We start from the raw sequence: 14,034 nt of genomic DNA on the forward strand, positions 1-14,034 counted from the left end.
TTATGCAAAGACCTCTCATAGAATAGAATTCATGAAGGAATTCAAAGATTCTATCACAGTTGCACAAAATCTGCTTTATAATTCTGAAAAGAACAGTTAGGAATTGTCAAGTGGCAAGACCTTAGAGGGTAAGATCTAACAAAGCCATAATGGCTGTATGATGTAATCAGATAGTTTTAAATAGATACTTAGTAAAATACTCACAGGGAAACCCATTGCCATAGGAACAAATGAGCATGATTTGAACAACCAATGAAGAAATTTTCTTAGGATCAATTTTGTACTATTGCTTTTTTCCGTGGGTGTTTAAGCTAAAGAAAAGACCTAAAAGAATCAAACTTTTTTTTAATTAATCATATTCCACAACAACAAAGAATATTTATAGAAAGACCCAAAAAAATCCGACATCTAACAAAGGTAGAATTTACAATGTCTATTTCTACAGTAAAATGCCAAGACATGCAAAGTAGTAAGATGTGATCTATAATGAATAACAAAATTTCCATCTGGTGTTATTTTCCTTGTGCCTGAAGAAATTCCTTTAACATTCCTTGTCGTTCAGGTATACATATTGCCTTTATATCTTTTTGGAAAATATCAGGGAAGAATTTAGCCTATGGCTAATCTTACCTCACAGTTGAGGCAAACATTTTCAGACGACTTGATACCGTGTGAATTATTAGGATTTTCATTCTGGCTAATGGGAAAGGGCATTTGTTTTTCCAGCCCTATGAGAGCTCAAAGGATCATTGCCTTTCATTCTTTCCAGGCATTTCTTTCCCTGGTCTCATGTACTAATTAGTATTCAGCTGGTAAATCAGGGGAAAACCTTTCAGATCTCTGGAGTTCTTTCTCAAGGCACCACTGTCCTCGTCGTCACGCTGCACTGCAGACTCTTACTAACCTTGGCCTTCCCATCCTCCCCACTGTTTCCTCAAATCATAGGTTCTTTCTGGCTTTCTTCTCTTGTACTGTGACATTGAAATCTCCCCCAGGTGGTAAACTGGGACAATCAGAAAACCCACCTTTTTTATTTCCTACTTCTCAGTTATTGCTCTCTTATTACAATGTCTTAAAAACCATTGTTTCATGTATTTTATTCTTTTATGTTTTGATGTTTGCAGTAGGAGAATAAATCTAGTCCAAGTTACTCTGTCTTAGAAAAGAGTAAAACTCGTAAAAATAGGCTCTTTTATTATTTGCTTAAATTTTAATATGTTTAATTTTTGTGGATGAGCAAGAAGATACTTTTAATGAGACAAATTTACATTGGTATTCTTTCTAACACTGATATTCATTTACTTACATAAATCCCACAGCTATGAGGCAATTAGACAGCAGATGGTTCAGTTCAAATCAATTAATTTGAATGGTATGTGCTAAGAATAACGGACTACTAAAGTGTGTGTTAAAAAAACACACTGTTCTTTTACAATAATCTTTATGATTTTGATAGTCCTTGAAAAAGTCCAACTTACCTTCCCCTTCAATATTTATCAAAATCATTAAATTTAACATTTTTATTATATTTGAAGTCTCCAGTAAGAAAAATAATACTATTATTTTGTATTTAACTTATCAAGTATTTATTACTAGCATTTTTGAAAATGTCAAAAGTATGGTTTCATAAGCAAGTATTACTGTGTAGATTGATTATACTTTCATTATTTCTCATGTTTATTCTTGAAGTGTACCAAAATTAAAAAAATAAACACAATTTATATCTCTGAGCTATGAAAACAATTAGAATTCGTTTATAGCATATTTAAAAAATTATATTTTCTATTGATTTCAGAGAAGAAGGGAGAAGGAGAGACAGATAAAAACCATCAATGATGAGAGAGAATCATTGGTTGGCTGTCTCCTGCACATCCCCTATGGGGTATCTAGCCTGCAACCAGTGAATATGTCCTGATCAGGAATCAAATGGTAACATCCTGGTTCATTGGTTGATGCTGGACCACTGAACCACACCGGTCAAGCTATGACATATTTTTATATCCTGCTTTATCTGTAAGATATCAAATGCTTCAAGATTAGGATCTATATCTTAAGTGTTTCCCCCATAGCATGATGATCCTTTATGTGTCTAATGCCATGATTATTCTTCAGTTGATAAGCAGTTAGTTTAATCCACTCCAATTGGTATGCCAGGTCCACATGAAAAAACCCTGGAGAAGTAAGCACTGAATTAACATGTAAGGCTTCTATTTAACTTCCTCCACAAACACATTTGTAAGATAAGGACAATGTTAGCACCCACCTATAGGAATGTTGTGGGTATCAACTGAAATATGTTTAAAGCTCTTAAAACAGCATCTTAGGACTTACATACTTTAAAAATTATAGGTCTTATTTTTATTATCAAATTATTTTTAATAAAATACTAAGACTAATATTTTTTATTCATTTTGTAAGAAAAATGGCACAAATTCTCAGGTATATCTCAATGTATAGGACAAATTCACCAGTATAATTTTTCCAGCATAGTAAATTTGCAAAAAAAAAAAAAAAAATCTTTGAATCCTTTCATTCTATCCCATTTGCTTCAACTAACTGTGAAATTGAATACATGAGTTTTTCAGAAAATGCTATTGAGTGTCATATAAAATGAAATCATATTTAAATAGAATGTAAAAGTACAAATGTTTCTACCATTGGAAAAAATTGATAATTCCGTTTTAAAATAATTCAAAAGTATGGATAAAACAGACTGTGCTGATCTAGAACAGATTGAAAGTCAATAATAAAAATACCAATTATTTAAAAGAAAGTGAAATTTAACTTTCTTCAAACAATGCAACAAATATTTACTTAGAGGTTATCAAGATAAAGGACAGCCGAAACCGGTTTGGCTCAGTGGTAGAGCGTTGGTCTGCGGACTGAGGGGTCCCGAGTTCGATTCTGGTCGGGGGCATGTGCATTGGTTGCGGGCACATCCCCGGTAAGGGGTGTGCAGGAGGCATCTGGTTGATGTTTCTCTCTCATCGATGTTTCTGGCTCTCTGTCTCTCTCCCTTCCTCTCTGTGAAAAATCAATAAAATATATTAAAAAAAAAAAAAAAAAAAAAAAAGAAAAAAGATAAAGGACAGCACTCCCTGTCTTCAGGGAGCTTCCTGGTAAGGTGGTTCGGGAGGAGGTGGTTTTTGTATGTCCTTTGTGCTAGGAGAGCATCAACCCAGAGAGGGAACACTAAGCCTGGCTTGGAGTTTGAGGACAGTTTGAATGACAGGATGGCCCAGCTGATTTGAAAGGATGAAGAGGAGTGAGGTTGTCAAAGAAAAGCAAAGAACAGTGTGGACAGAGGAAAGAAAAGGGATCAGTATGTTGCTATTCAGTATTGCTAGAGCAGAAACTGTGTGGCCAGGAGCAGCAAAGAGGAAGGCTGGAGAGTGTTAAGAATCCAAAGCACCTGAAGTCCCATGCAAAGGAGCTAGGTTTTATTGTGCAGTGTTAGGAAACCAGTTATATTTGATGAGATTATTTTTTTCCTAAGACTTTGTGGAAAACATTCTATTTTGGTAGTAAAAATAATGTAATCTGGCCTGGATCATAAAAATAAAGAGATATATAGAAAAAAAGCCCAGGTACTGCTTCAAATTATAGCCATTAGGATAGAAATATAGAATGTAAAGCTAGAATAAACATTAAAGATCACTTAATTCCACTGTCTCAGTTTACAAGAAAATTTAGGTTCGTAGGCAATCAGAAGCTTGCTCAGATCATATTTATAGAAGACACAGCATTGTATTCTAATTAAGGTGTGAATATACATAAGCATGTAGACATATGCCTCACACAAACGTATGCAAACAATCAAAGAAAAACCATTATAAGGAGTAAGGTTGGTCAATTGTATGACTAAGAGAAGCCAAAGTTTTGTATAGTGAGTCATCAAGTAATATACTGACTCACCGACTTGGTCTATCAGAGCAAGAAATTTAGTTTTTGTAAACTGACATCTACACACACATACACACACACACACACACACACACACACACACACACACCACCTGAAAATAACTAAGTGGCATTATGTATGCCTGCATTCTAAGTGGAAAATCAGAATAAAGCATGAAATTAACACACAATGATATTTTAAAGAAAGCAAATATAATTGAATTTCACTTTATACACATTTGGTTTTTTTCTTTAGTACATTTTGAGTAGCATAAGCTCAAGGGTATTTTTCCTCTCCCATATTGGTTTGTCCTAAAATTAAACTTGGCAAAAGAGAGAAACTATAGTAACCCAAATTTTGTGAATATAGTCTTTATTTAAAATATGTCTTACATAGTGTTTATTGAATTATTTTGCTTCCTGTCGATTCATCTACACATGCTGATACTTCCAAAAGATTCCATATGGTTATATGTAGAAATAAGATGAAATCATTGAACCCCTGAAGTTAGGCCAAATCAATCACTTCTCCAGATTTTTCTTATGCTTTCTATTAACTACATGAAGGAAATCAAACTGGGTACTTTGAGAACTGAATTAATCATCTATCAAACCTATTTCTCTTTCAGTGTTTCCTAATGAGAAGTACAATATCATCTACCACAATGCTGAACCACACATTGGGAGAGGGTCTTGGTTCCATGTCTCATTCCCCTTCTACACCTAATAATTCAAGTTCTTCAATTCTATCTGAACTAGCTCTGAGTTCTATCCACTTATATTCTACCATATTCTCACCGCTCTATTCTAGTCTACTGGTCTTTTACATTAACACTAGCTATGGTGTAATCCATTTTTCTCATTCTGTAATAAAAATGTGAACATCATGCCTCATAGTAAAAACAAGACAAAACAAATAGGCAAACCAACTTACATGACTTCTCTTCATCTGACACCTAAACTTCAAACTTTACCTGGAAGGGCTTCACCATTTCTTTCTTAATTATGCAACAAATATTCATCAAGTACCTATTTTGTGCCAAATAATCTTCTAATAAACATTTCTATTCCTCTTATAATACAATATATTTTTCAAGAGAAAAAAAGTTCACTGAGAACAAACAAATGTTCAACAGATTCTGTTAGACCTCTTTTTCTAATACATTGCAAAATCCTTGGGGGCAGGAACTTAACTATTACCTATGTAGTCAGTTCTTTGTAAACAGCAAATAAAGTTTTATTGAACTTATAGCACTCTGAACAGTTCAGAGTGTAGAAATTAAGAGTAATTGTTCATTTTAATTTTATTTTCTCAGACTTCTGGGAATTAAAACTTTCTGAAGATAATATATTCATCTCAGTGTTCTATATAAGTAAATAACCTAAATTAAACAAAAATCCATAACTCATATGATAGTAAGAAAAATGCGTGTATTTTTAAATGATTTTTTATTTTATTTATTTACTTTTATATATTTTTATGTATTTCAGAGAGGAAGGGAGAGGAAGAGAAAGATAGAAATATCAATGATGAACTATTGATTGGCTATCTCCTGCACATCCCTTGCTGGGGATCAAGCCTGCAATCCCAGCATATGCCCTTACCATAATAGAACCTGGGACCTTTCAGGCAGCAGGCCATTGTTCTATCTACTGAGCCATTCCAGCTAGGGTGAAAAAGATGTGTTTTAATGGCTTATTAATTGCATGAAAGCACCCATGCATACACAGTCAAAATTCATTCCCATGTGAATTCTCCATTTGTTCTTACAGTTGAAATAATTTAATATTTTCATTTGAGATGTGAATTTTCCAATTGTCAGGGTAGCAATTTTCTTGATCACGTAATGCCTAGAATTAGGTTTGATGAGTTTCCAGGGATTACTTTCTCTCTCATTTGGCTTCCTATGCTAATAACTTGATTTAGTTCATCTGGGATAATGTGGCACAGACTAATGAAAAAAACTACCCAGCACAGACTCTAAGCCTGGGAACTATGAATCACCAACCTATAGTTATGTGGGGAGTTCCAGAGAGGAGCTGGGCAATTCCAGGATGGAGCTCCTTTGATAAGCTGCTGCTGAACCTGAGTCAACACCTAGGCTCAGAGCATTACCTTTAAAAATAAATAAATAAATAAATAAATAAATAAATAAATAAATAAATGAATGAATAAATAAATCTGAGAGGAGTCTGAAAATGTGATGTTGAATAAAATTAATAATATGCATTATTTTTCATGCACTTTTATGCTCCAGTGCTGTGTGCTGTCTGAGGATCTTTTTGATCATTCAGATCAGAGAATTTTCCTCTCATTATGCCATGTTTGACTCAGAATCTTATTAAGCTGACCTGCTCTCACATCTTCTTCCCTTTGATGGGTGAGTCCCGCAGATGGAAAAAAACTCTCGGACTCTACTGCTGGGAGAGAGACAGGCCAAACTCACAATTAAAACATAATAATTTATTTTGATTTTGCTGTGATACCAATTTGTTATTATACAGAGTGTATCTTATTTTCACAGGGCTGTTCCACAGCAGAGGTGTAGATCAGAAAATTGTATTTTCACCACTGGAGTTCCTTTTTAAAAATATGTTCAGCCCTGACTGGTTTGGCTTAGTGGATAGAGTTGGCCTGCAGACTGAGGGATCCTAGGTTCGATTCCAGTCAAGGGCATGTACCTTAGTTGCAGGCAACTCCCCAGTGGGGGTTGTACAGGAGGCAGCTGATCAATGATTCTCTCTCATCGATGTTTCAAACTCTCTATCCCTCTCCCTTCCTCTCTATAAAAAAACAATAAAATATATATTTAAGAAAATATGTTCAATTGTGGTAAAATAGACATAACATAATATTTACCATTTTCACCGTTTTTTAGTGTGCAGTTCAGTAGTGTTAAGTATATTCACAATGTTGTAAAACCAGTTCCCAGAACTTTTTCATTCTGCAAAACAAATTCTATACCAGCAAACTCATTAGTCAACAGAGCCAAATATCAACAGTACAATGATTGAAATTTCTTTTGAGAGTCAAATTTTTAAACTTAAACTTCTTCTAATGCCACTTCTTCGCAATAGACTTGCCCAGGCCGTGGTATTTTGTGAAAGAGCCACACTCAAGGGGCCAAAGAGCCGCAGGTGGCTCGCAAGCCACGGTTTGCCAACCACTGTTCTATACCCATGAAGCAGCTCTCCATTTCCCCACCCCCAACCCTCTGGCAACCACCATTTTACTTTTTTGTTTCTATGAATTTGACTATTCTAGACAGCTTATATAAGTGTAATTGTACAAAAGTTTTGTTTTGGTTTGTGACTGTCCTATTTATTTTAACATAATGTCCTCATTCTAAAGCTTCATTTATAGTGGAGCACAGGTCAGAATTTTCTTGCTCTTTAAAACTGAATAATAGCCGAAACCAGTATGGTTCAGTGGATGGAGCATCAGCCCGCGGACTGAAAGGTCCCAGGTTCGATTCCGGTCAAGGGCATGTACCTTCCTTATGGGCACATCCCCGGTAGGGGGTGTGCAAGAGGCAGCTGATCGATGATTCTCTCTCATCGATGTTTCTAACTTTCTGTCCCTCTCTCTAAAAAGTCAGTAAAATATATATATATATTTAAAAAAACTGAATAATATTCCATTGTATGTGTATAACACATTTTGTTTATCAGTTTACTCATCAATAGTCACTTAGGCTGCTTCCATTTTTTGCCATTGTGAATAATGGTGCTTTGAACATAGGTTGGTGCTCCCCCCCCCCTTTTTTTTAAAATATATTTTATTGATTTTTTACAGAGAGGAAGGGAGAGGGCTAGAGAGTTAGAAACATCGATGAGAGTCATTGATCAGCTGCTTCTTGCACACCCCCTATGGGGGATATGCCAGCAACCAAGGAACATGCCCTTGACCAGAATTGAACCTGGGACCCTTCAGTCCCCAAGCAGACTATCCATTGAGCCAAACCCGTTTCTGCTCCCTTTGATAAACATATTCTAATCTAAATCACTTCTCTCCTACAGACAGCCAAATTTAATGATTCTTTTTATCTGGAATGATTATAAGGATTCCTAGGTCGCACCCAAACCTGCTTAATCAAGCGGTCTTGGCAAGGGATTAAGTGATATTTTCTTTTTAAATATTGCATCAGATTATCTTGACAATTTGGAGATTTGGGGACCTAAAAATACCTTGCAACCTTGCTCTCTAGACTATTAACCTTAATCTATATTCTTCTGATAAAAGATCATCTATGGCTTTTCATGAGAAAGAAAACTATGGGGAAAAAATGATCTACACATAAGAACACATAATCTCTCCATGTGTCTCTGTGTACTTTATTTTTAAATGGAGGAAGTTTGTTAATACTCATTACCAGATAAAAAAAAATACAATAATCAAATCTTACTAGTATGGCTAGCTAACTACCATAGTTGTTTTTTGTTTTGTTTTGTGTTTTATTCTTTTTCAAAATTATGTTTCATTGGTTTTGGAAAGAGGAAAGTAGAGAGAGAAACATCAATGATGAGAGAGAATCATAGGTCGGCTGCCTCCTGCACACCCTCTACTGTTGATTAAGCCTGAAACCCAACCGGGACATTTGCCCTGATAAGGAATTGAACCCTGATCTTCTGACTCATAGGTCAATGCTCAACCGCTGAGACATGCCGGGAGCTAACTAGTTTTAATTTGAAATTTTTACTAATCTTTATCTCAACAATGCTGAAAGCTAGTTTAGCAATATTGACACAAGCAGTTCTCAAAGGTTTTAATCTTTCAGTGCTGTATTCTCTATCAGAAATTCTCTATTCTCAACATTAGAAATTAAGATATTAATAAAGCCTTAGCCAGTTTAGCTAAGTGGAAAGAGCACTGACCTGCAGACTGAAGGGTCCTGGTTTCAATCCTGGTCAAGGGCATGTACCTCAGTTGCAGACTTTATCCCCAGCTCTAGTCAGGGTGTGTGCCAGAGGCAACCAGTCGATGTGTGTCTCTCTCTCTCACATCAGTGTTTGTCCCTCTCTCTCTCCCCATCTTCTCTCCCTTCCATTCTCTAAAATTTAATGGAAAAAAATATATAACTCTTCAGAGGATATTGCAATCTATCCATAGTTTTATTGATGAATGATTAAACTTAGATTATAAAACAGCTGGCTTTGCTTATACAGGGTAATTTCTTCTTGCAGTAAGCATCAGCTAAATTGCAATTATTCAATGGATTGATAATATTTTGCAAAGGTTATTTGAAAATCAGTAGTCCAGGGAGATATTGTAAAAATAAAAACAATGGAAAAAGAAATAAAAAAAGAAACAGAGTGAAAGAAAGAAAAAGTGAGAGAGAAGAAGAGGGAGACAGAAGGGAATTTAGGGTCAATCAGCTTTTTAACATTCTGCAAATGACAGCTTCCTGTTGTACTCAAGCATTTCAGCACATAGCTGTATGAAGGATCTATAATGATTTTTTTAAAAAGCAATGTCTTCCAGCTAGCAATTGCCAAGTTGTTTAACATTTGATTCAAAAATATCTTTTTAGTAGGCATTGATAATTATCTTTCTGACACAGTGTTATGTGTGTGTGGTTTTTTTTTTAAGGAAATTTCTGGTATAGTGACAATATTGCATTTTACAAAAGGTATTACTGATTGATTGATTGATTGATTGATTGTGATACATGTTTAGGATTTTAGGTCATGATCTCCTTGATAGAGATTACCTGCTGGTTAACACAAATCCCTTCAGATTGCTATGAAATAAAGGGCGCTGCTCAGAAAGTAGTAGTCCATATATGCCTTCCTTTATGGCTGCCCAGTGTCTGAACCTCAATGGATCTTAGTGAGAATCAGACATACAATATAGTATTAAATCTAGATGCTTACTTTCCTGGTTTTCTTTGCAACCAGGATTGGGTGCATGACTCCAGATTCTGCCAATCAGATAAACCTACCAGACTTGACTCCAAGTACACTCTCAAGGAGATAGAGCCAGAAAAGAAGATTCTGGCAGAGAGGAAAACTGCATTGTGGGAATAATGTCCTTGCAACAGCATCCTGTATCCCACAGGATTACATGGGGGAAGCGATGGCCCACACACAGGCGAAATTTATGAACTACCTAATATCCTTTAAGCAAATTTCTCTTCTGCTTGCAACTAAGAACACAGACTGATACAGGTGGGAAAGAAATGAATCCTTAATGATGTGAAGGAGCTATAACTCTTCCATGTCCCAGAGATAGCTGGTTGTTGGGGGGAAAAATATGCTGGAACTCTATAGAGGAGGCAAGCAATTTTCAGAAGGATAAAGGAGGCGAGTTGCAATCAGGGGCAGCAGGTGTGCTAGCATTTACTAATGAGGGAGAGCATTTCTTCCAGAAGAGCAAAACAATATACCCACCTGTTTCTAATTTATGGCATAATTTAATCTTGCATTTTCTTCATTTGGTTGCTGACATTTCTGCATTTTTATTTGCTTGAATTTAATTTTTTCATAGAAGACTTGCCATTGTACTAGGTTTTTCTGAGGTTCATCATTTAAAAGCTATCTTCCATGTACAGCAAAAGATAACCTAAAGCATAAAACACGTGACAGATAACGTTGCAATTTCTCTATCCCTCTCTTCCTCTCTGTAAAAAAATCAACAAAATATATTTTTTAAAAAAAGAAGCAATAGGCTGGCAGGAGTAGTTATTAATAAAGTGAAATGATGCTGGAAAGGATTGTACTACATCTTTCCGAGCTCACAGCAGTGCTTTATATTTGCAAACAGTCCACAGTTTTCAATGTCCTTTCTATATAGTATCTGACCCAAAGCCCATTCCATGAAGCGCAAAGCTCTTGGTTTTATTTTCATCTTTCTGAAATAGAAATCTATTTCACACTAAATCCAAATTTCTTAAATGGGAAATTATTGGTCAGAATGTGAACTTTTACTATAACTTGTGAATATAAGTAAGGAAATAGGTTCAGAAGCATCCTTTTCAATTCACAGAGCACCTGTTGTGTGCCCAGCATTACGCTGGGTAAAAAGAAACAAAAATAAGTAAAACATGGTCCTTGGCTTCAAGAAACAATAGGCTGCCGAAACCGGTTTGGCTCAGTGGATAGAGCATCAGCCTGTGGACTGAAAGGTCCCAGGTTCGATCCCAGTCAAGGGCATGTACCTTGGTTGCAGGCACATCCCCAGTAGGAGGTGTGCAGGAGGTAGCTAATCAATGACTCTCTCTCATTGATGTTTCTAACTCTCTATCCCTTTTCTTCCTCTCTGTAAAAAAATCAATAAAATATATATTTCTTAAAAAGAAGCAATAGGCTGGCAGGAATAGTTATTAATATTCAATAAAGTAAGTAGGATGAAGAGTCTTGGTATCAAGTGCAGTAATTATACTCTCCCAACTTTTTCAGGGTTACGTGAGGACTAAGTTTGAAACTGCAATGTTCAGTGCAGAGGGAAGTCAAGGTTAAAATCACAAAGTTGCTGCTACTGATGCAGAAAATAGTCCCACTGGGGTCCTATGGTGAAGCAGAAAGAGCAGGGGCCTTAGGAGAAAAACTTGGGTTCAAACCAACCCAACTCAACTCAACCCAAGGGAAGTTCTCATATTTATAAGCTGTATGAATGTGGGCAAGCATCCCAAATTCTCTGAGTTTCTGTTTCCTAGTTGGCAAAACTAGAATAATACCTACCTGAAAGGCTGTATTAAGAATTAGAATGGCTGATTATTAGTGTAAAACTTCAATTATTTTATAATAGTTACTCAAGTTTATATCCTGTGAAAAAAGTTATTCTATCATAGTGCCTGGTATAAAATCAGCACTGGATACATAATTATTAAATGGCAAATAGACAAATATATTTGTATCTGTCTTTGAGATAAGTGGGGCAGGTTTTATTATCTCAGGTACTATTATTGTCCATACTAGAGTCATATTTTAGATAATAGAAAATATTTACATATCAGTTCATTTAAAACTGGGAAAACTAATGACCTTCTAAACAGAATAGGTGCTCATTCTCCAAATCATTTACATACAATATGTTCTGGGTACTTTTCCAGAAAAATAATATTCAAGCAAATAGAAACTTTAAATGGAAAAAAAAAATGACAGATTTTGGCTTGTGGCATGGACCATTAATGCTGAAAAAAAAAATCTAAGGTTAGTAAATGTTACCTGTGGAAAATTTTTATTTAGTTACAAAGATTCCATTTCTGAATGTTTACACATGAATTTGAAATAATGAGTAGCTACCTTAATGGAGTGAGCATCTGAATTTAATCCATCATTTTATTACAAATCTATGAATTTAAATCAAATTTTAGAAATATTTTAAGATGTCCCTTTAAAAAAAATATTTTATTGATTTTCCACAGAGAGAGAGGGATAGAGAGCTAGAAACGTCGATGAGAGAGAAACATTGACCAGCTGCCTCCTGCACGACCCCTACCAGGGATGTGCCCGCAACCAATGTACATACCCTTGACTGGAATCGAACCTGGGACCCTTCAGTCCGCAGACCGATGCTCTATCCACTGAGCCAAACTGATTTTGGCTCGAATGTCCCTTTTTAATCGAAAGTTCAAATACAAATGTGTTTTGATTTTCTGAGTTATGTTCAAAAAAGTAATAAAATATAGACAGACTTAACACTCAAAACATTTACTTAAGAACTATATTAATTCACATGTAGCCAGTCTACAATTTACCATTCTGTTTCCAGTTTTGTTAGATGTGAGTCACTTTTAGTGGTCAAAGAATGTACCTGGGTGAGAATGTCAATGGTGCAGGCAGAGAGAGGAATATTCAGATATCTAAGAACAATAATATGTGGTACATAGATGAGTTAAATTACTAAAATCAGGAACTAAGCCACCTGCATAACATCAAGGCAGAGGAGGGAAGAAAGTGAGAGGCAGATTTCTGAAGGAAAACTGACAGAAAGTCTGCAACTGGTTCTGAGAATCAAGGTCATAGAAACTATGTGATAGAGCTGAACACCTGTGCCTAGAGGGCATTTTGTACTTGTCCTAAATCTATGAGGACCCAAAGCCTTGCACTCATGCTCCTGATCTCCTTACCTTATTTATGTTTCCATAAAACGTTGTATTTCCTTTATCACACAGACCCAATCCTCTTAAATTATAGATCTGGTGAGATATTAGGAAAATTAGGAAATACCTTATAACTATTGTATATTTCGGGCTATCAGAACATGTTGCTGTAATTCTATTTAGTTGATGATGATATGGAGGAAATGGAAATCAACCCCACACTCGAAGGAAATGCCCTCAGTGGGCAGGGAACTCTCAGTTAGAGACTGAGGAATCATGCTGAAGGTCTGTACTAGAGACAGTGATCAGTGGCATGCAGATGTTCTTTGACTCAGCCTCCTTCCCAAACACTCTCACTTAAATCTTTGCACTTATTCAAAGTATTCACCACTCAGATATTTTCTTGTGCATTTCTTTATTTGTTTACTTTATGTTTTTATTCTCAGGGGTTATATAAGCTCATTATAGTCAATAATATTTTCTCATTCACTGTGATCTTTCCAGGACCCAGTAAGATATCTGGCAAATAGTAAATGTTGATTAAACAAGAGAATAAATGAGTGACTAGATGGGCAACAATGACATTTGGAGAGGGGAGAAAAAAGGGAAAAAATTGAGTGGGCTAGTGTTCCCAGGATTTTTCTAATTAATTAGGAGTTATCATAAAATTTTTCTCATTATATTTACTATCAACATCCTTTAATTTTCTCTTCCAAGTATTTTTTTTTCCCTTTGAGCAGAAGGGACAAGTATTTTTCATGTCAATAGCAACTCAATTCTTATTATTCCACAGGTAATGTAGGTAAATTATGCTATTCATTAGAAGAAGCAATTTTTGATATCCCAATGTTCACACACTTCTATAATACTGTGGTTTCTTGAGTTACTACCTAACAGGTGAGATAAGCTAACATCATAACCATGAACAGGTCTGTTTATCTTTGTTTTTATGCCTTACATATAGATATAAAATCAGCACTGAATACATAAATATTAAATGGCAAATAGACAAATTCAGGTGAATGATAGTGAAAAAAATGTTCTTCATGTCAGTTGGAGAAAGATGGCTTAGGGCCTTGTTACTCCCC

Source organism: Pipistrellus kuhlii, unplaced genomic scaffold (assembly GCF_014108245.1).
Source record: "Pipistrellus kuhlii isolate mPipKuh1 unplaced genomic scaffold, mPipKuh1.p scaffold_m20_p_5, whole genome shotgun sequence".
Lineage (NCBI taxonomy): Eukaryota > Metazoa > Chordata > Mammalia > Chiroptera > Vespertilionidae > Pipistrellus > Pipistrellus kuhlii.